Consider the following 6219-nt stretch of genomic DNA (forward strand, 5'->3'; position numbering starts at 1 on the left):
GTCCAGTTCTGTGCGCCCCATTTCAGGAGGGATGTGGACAACATTGAAAGGGTCCAGAGGAGGGCCACCCGCATGATCCGGGGACTACAGGGCAGACCCTACATTGAAAGACTGCGGGACCTAAACCTGTTCAGCCTTCACAAGAGAAGGCTGAGGGGGGACCTGGTGACTGTCTATAAACTCACAGGGGGGACCAGAAGGGTTTAGGGGAGACACTGTTTCCCCTAGCGCCCCCTGGCATGACAAGGAACAATGGACACAAATTATTAGAGAGTACATTTAGATTAGACATCCTCAAGAACTACTTCACAGTTAGGGCGGCTAGGAGCTGGAACCAACTTCCTAGGGAAGTGGTGCTGGCTCCTACCCTGGGGATCTTTAAGAAGAGGCTTGATGACTACCTGGCTGGACTCATATGAGTCCAGTCTTTTCTCCTGCCCAGGTGGGGGGTCGGACTTGAAGATCTACAAGGTCCCTTCCAACCCTACTTCTATGATTCTATGATTTTCAGGAATGCTAATACCACAGCATTAACAGAGCTGCTAACAATGCTCCTTAATAGTGCCATGGTAGGAACAGCCCTGAGACTGCCTGTCATTTACAATATTATAGTCCAGGAGTTGGCAACTTCTGCGGTAGGCAAGAACGACCCAGCTCAAGTAAAAAAGACTGGTTTTAGGACTTGGCTGCCACTACTTCTTTCTGCCACCCAGTTTCAGCACAGCATGGGTGAAATATAGCACTGGTAGAGGCTGGGACTGAATGACTAAGCAGAAGCTCTGCAGAAAAGGACCTGGGGGTTACAGTGGTCAATAAGCTGAATTGAGTCAACAGAGTGCCCTTGCTGCAAAGAAGGCTAACAGCAGACTAAACTGCATTAGTAGGAGCGTTCCCAGCAGATCAAGGGAAATGATTCTTCCCCTATATTTGGTGCTGATGAAGCCACATGTGGAGTACTGTGTCTAGCTTTGGGACCTTCTACTGAAAGGAAGTAGACAAATGGGAGAGAATCCAGCTGAGGGCAGCAAAAATAGTTAGGGGGGCTGGGGCACATGACTTCTGAGGAGAGGCTGAGGGAACTGGGCTTATTTAGTCTGCAGAAGAGAAGATTGAAGGGGATTTAATAGCAGCCTTCAATTACCTGAAGGGTGGCTCCAAAGAGGATGGAGCTAGACTGTTCTTGGCTGTGGCAGATAACAGAACGAGGAGCAATGGTCTCAAATTGCAGCAAGGGAAGTTTAGGTTGGATATCAGGAAAAACTTTCTCATTAGGAGGGTATTAAAACATTGGAACAAGTTACCCTGTGAGCTTGTGGAATCTCCATCCTTGGAGGTTTTGAAGATGTGGTGACAAAAAGCCTTGGCTCAGATGATCTAGTTGGGGATGGTCCTACTTTGAACAGAAGGTTGCACTAGATGACCTCCTGAGGTCCCTTCCAACCCTAATTTTCTATGATTCTATGAAGTGCCCAGCTGCCTGGCTGCAGTGCAATACAGATGAAGTGTCCACCCACTGAATGCCATCAAAGCTGTGGCTCTAAAGGTGGATCCAGTGGCTCCAGGGGCTGGATCTGGCCAGTGGGATGTAGATGTCTGACCTTTGTTATAGACAGCTTTTAGACTGATTATTTGAAGCCTTGAAAATGAAGGGAAGAGTTGGTTTTAGGATTGCTGATACCCAGCATTGACAGCTCTGTACATGATGCTGGCTAGAGGGATGGTGATGTTAGCAGCACCAAAGCTGATGAGCTCTTCTCGTTTTCAAGCTTTCTAGTAGTTTCACAGCTGCTAATACCACAGCATTAACAGCACAGTGTACTTAGCCAGCACTAATCATTTACCTGGAATATGCATTTATCCAAACTGTAAACGCTTAGCCTTTTTTCCCCACCCGAGGCCATGGACTGTATGATCCCTATTTTATAGATGAGAAACTTAGGCACAGAACAATTTAGGCCGGGGTAGGCAACCCCAGTCACAGGTACAGAACATGCCATGTGAAAGTATCTTGCTTGGCACGCGTGCCTCAGGGCAGATAACAGGGAAGGCGCCAGGGCTGCACTGCCACAGCAAGGATCAGGCCCCTGCAGCTCTCCTGCCATTCGCCCCTGGCACGCCAACATCTCACAAGTCAAGGTTATGGGTATTTTTGAAACCCCAAAATGTTTCCAACCCCTGATTTAGGCCAAAGTCTCAAAAGAATCTACTATTTTGGGTGCCCAACATGAGACCCTGTCTGCCTCATTTTCAGAGCACTTTGCAATTTTACACCACTTCAGATGTTCAAAGTGTAGTTTCCATTAATTTGGGTTGCAGTTGTGAGCACTTGCCGCTCCTGGAAATCTGGCCCCTGGATATCTTATCTTTGGCACTCAGAAAATGAGGGACAGAACATTTCTGATCACTTCTGGAAACAACAATGTAAGTGACTTGCATACCTGAACTCTGTGAGAGGCAGGAATAGAATCCAAGTCTCCATTCAGCCATCTTAACCATCAGACCATTTTTTCCTACCCTCTAATCCTCTGGTTCATTCAGTACACCTCTTCCAACTTCTGCAATAAATGAGGCAAATGGCCCCTTCTTTCTCTTCCTCCAATCATTCTGCCCCTTCTTCCTGATTAATTCCTAAAACACCATCTATCCTGTGATCAATGATCCAGCACATGCTTAATTGTCATAATGCATACACAGCAGACAGATGAATCAAGGTTGTATAGGTAATCTGAATTCTGACATTTCCTAAACTTTGAGTAATGTACTTTACAATCCAAAGATGTGCTTTCAGTGTTGTTGGTTTTTTTTTTATTTGTTTGTTTGTTTTTGATTGATTTCCTAATTAAAGAAATGGATTGAAAAAGCAGAAATATAATAAAATGGAATTATATCAACCCCCAGTTTGAGCCATCACCAGCAAGATTTGGACCTTTAAATAGAGAGGTAAGAATTTTCTAGGGTGATACCTTTTATTGACCAACCATGTAGTTGGGATAGAGTCAGACAAGCTTCCAAATGCAAGACATTCTTTGTCAGGTCTTATCACAATGAGGCTTGCACAGTCCTCTATGCTTAATCTGATGGACTAATTGATATAAGTAGTAAACATTTATCTTCTCTCTGGAATAGCTATTAGGGGTGCGTGGTGCACATACTTTGCTAGAAGGTCTCATAGCTCTTTGCTGACAACAAAGGAGTACAGAGGTTAAGGACTCCTAAGTTCAATTTCAGGTTCTGCAGAACCGTATGCTGTAGTAGGTATAGATTATACCCCCTTTTTGTTCTCCTCTGTACCTCTCTGTTCCTATCAACACCCTGTTGCTGTCTCTGCTCTTCCTCATGTCTAGTGCATGTACCAGCTCCTGCCCTTCCCTTCCCCTGTCCGTCCCACCTTCCCTCTCTTCTTTGGGCCTGCCTTTCCGCCCCATAGCTCCTAATTGTCTACTTTTTATGTCTTTGCATCTGAATAAGGATTTTTCTTTGTTTTCCTCTATGGTCCCAGGGAACCAGCAGCAGGAACTCTTAAAGCACATAAGACAGCTGCCCTAGCCTCAGTTCCTATGGTCTGTGCCCAGGTAGGTTTGGCAGCTGCGATGAACAAGAGCAGAGAGGGTCCTACTCAGTCCCTGTAGCTCCAATCTGCAGCATGCTCAGCGCAGGTGGAATCTGTGGTGAATATTGCTGCTAAACACTGACTGGTTTCTACTGAGCATCTGTATGAAGTTTTATTGAATGCTTATAACCTGGCTGAATACTGGTAAATTTTCACAGGCTTGGCCAATGGCATCAAGGGGTGATATGAGAAAATGAAAATAAAGAGAAGGGGATTGCAGATGAGAGAGAGCAAAGTAAAAAGAGCTGACCACCATACCAGGGATGTTTCAGTGAGTGAAATATGACCCTTTCTGTTCCCACTCCTCTACCTGTTCTTCACTCTAACCTGTGTAAAGAAAATTGAACACAAGAAACCATCTCAGTGAGGCTTTCATACTAATTTGGATATTGGTCATGAGAGGTCCATGTCTGAGAGAGAACACCTGAAATGTTCTCTCATTAGCGAGTGTCCTTTGAGTGAGACCACAAAATGAAGGTCTCTGATGAGGAGGAAGTGAAGGAGGAAGATAGCAAATAGATCAGGGAACAAAGGAACTCCTGTTTGCCACTTGTATGTCACTGGAAGGAAGGAATTTGAGTCTTTGCCCCTACATAGGTGTTAGAAGGACAGCAGACTATGACAGGCTAACTTATTCCTAACTTAACACTCCTGCTGTAGGTGTGCCAATGTGGTGGCAAGGTAACTACCTCATACACAGCTTGCATTATTTTAAATAGCACATCATAAAATACCTACACCTGTAGAAGAGAGAGTCAAAATATTCCTTAATCCTGGAACTAACCATTTCCATTAGTGCAGGGCTATATGTACCAACAGAGTATCATTTCTTCTGGGGAAAATCTTTGGGTGACTGCAGGCAATTTCTGTTCTGTATTAGACAGGCCTTTTCTTAATGCCTTACCTTAAACTGCCTAAGCTGTGTTGGTAAACACATCAAGACAAATTCACTCCCTGGTATAATTCTAGTGACCTGAATGGAATTTGGGTCATTAGCTATCTTGGAAAATGAATGTAATGCTGAGCAAGGTGTGCATTTGTGTGTGCATATCAAAATGGTCCAAGGCCCACCTGAGTCTAGTGACTCATTGGGCTACTGTGGTTAAAGCATGCCTGCTTCTGTAGCCAGTAGTACACAAAACAGTTGCCTTTGACTCCATCTTGAATGACCAGATGCCTGTTTACAGCTGGAAGGCCTTTTGCCTGAGCGTAGAGCAAATTTCAAATCACCCCACAGGAGCTGTAGCAAGACACCTTAACCTCTGCCATGGCACTCTTGCATGAATGTGCATTGGGGGAAAGAGATGAACTTATACAAACAAATCCTGAGTTCTCCCTCTACTGTTCCTCTTACTGCCATGAGTCTTGCTGTAGGAACTGTGGCAGATTTCTCCTTTTTCCTCAAAGGGCATAAACATCTGAAAACAAAAAAAAGCACAATTTAAAAACTAGTAGGAGGGGGATTAGGTTTAGGAAGAAGGTAATGGTGAGGCGGCAGTTGGACATCTCCCAACATTTCCTAGGCAGTGAGCGAGATCAGACTGCCTGAAGCTGAGATGGTTCTGTCTAGGGAGCCCTGTCCTGTAGTCCCCCACCATCTCCACCTCCTTCCTTATGTTCCTTCTATCACTGCAGCCTGCTCCTCCTCAGCCTCCCCTTCCCTCCAGCTCCTCTATCTCTCTCTCTTGTTTTCTTTCTTTGCCTCCTCCAGCTGACAGCATGCGCAGTGAGGCTGGAGGAGGGGGAAGGGCAAAGGGGGAGGGATGAATAAGTCGCAGCACAGTTTCTGCAGGCACCTAGGTCTGATCCTTCCGCAAAACAGCAAGAGGAAAACCAAGTCCCTATCCCACAACCTACAGCATAGGTCCTGCACAGAAGACTGGAAGAAAAAAACAGAACTCCTGTCATCCTGAATCACGTTGTTCTATGACACAGATGCCATACGCTGCTGCAGCTGTGGGATCCTTTGTGGAAATAAGCCTTGCAAATTTTTGTTATCTACTCTGCTTCATCAAGTCATCTGTTTTGCTGAGAAGTGAATGTACTTTGCTAAGTAAAACTACCAGCACCATGATGGTCAAGGTGGGCTGGCCCATTTCAATCCGGTGCCTGCCAAATATTTTGCACAACCATAGAGATGTCACTACTGGCTGCCTCCTCACAACAAAATAATAATAGTAATAATAATAACCGCAATAACAAAATAATAACAATAACAGCAGCAAAAACAACAAAATAATAACAGCGATGATGATACTAACAGCAGCAGTAACAATAACAGTAATAACAGCAATAACAATACAATAATAACAATAGCATGATACAGCAATAATAGTAATAATAGCAGTGATAACATCATAATAGTAACAACAATAACCTGATGATGATGATACTACTACTACTCCTAAGTGATAATCATCATTGCTGTGGTAGTTCCTAGGAGCCACTGGGCTAGATGCTAGGCTTGGCTCCCCGAAGTAGCAGCATGTGCATACAATTTGCCCCCCTTTATAACATAACCACACATGTGCACACTGTGGTACACAAGTGAGGTGCAGGTCTATGGCCACAGAGGACTCGTGACAGGCCAGGGACATGTGCAATACATA

General features: G+C 44.8%; 1 long non-coding RNA gene across 1 annotated transcript in view; it reads right to left on the bottom strand.

Moving 5' to 3' along the window:
• LOC109297161 overlaps positions 1–5362 on the bottom strand; it is a 12414-nt gene extending 7052 nt beyond the window's left edge. Inside the window, exons 1-2 of the long non-coding RNA XR_002097225.1 lie at positions 5215–5362; positions 4841–5028 (exon numbers count right to left, since the gene is read on the bottom strand). This is a non-coding gene — a long non-coding RNA (uncharacterized LOC109297161). The remainder of the gene's footprint in view (positions 1–4840; positions 5029–5214) is intronic.
• Between the last annotated feature and the right edge of the window lie 857 nt (positions 5363–6219).

This window comes from Gavialis gangeticus, unplaced genomic scaffold (assembly GCF_001723915.1).
Source record: "Gavialis gangeticus isolate Ggan-Ray unplaced genomic scaffold, GavGan_comp1, whole genome shotgun sequence".
In the NCBI taxonomy this organism is placed as follows: domain Eukaryota; kingdom Metazoa; phylum Chordata; order Crocodylia; family Gavialidae; genus Gavialis; species Gavialis gangeticus.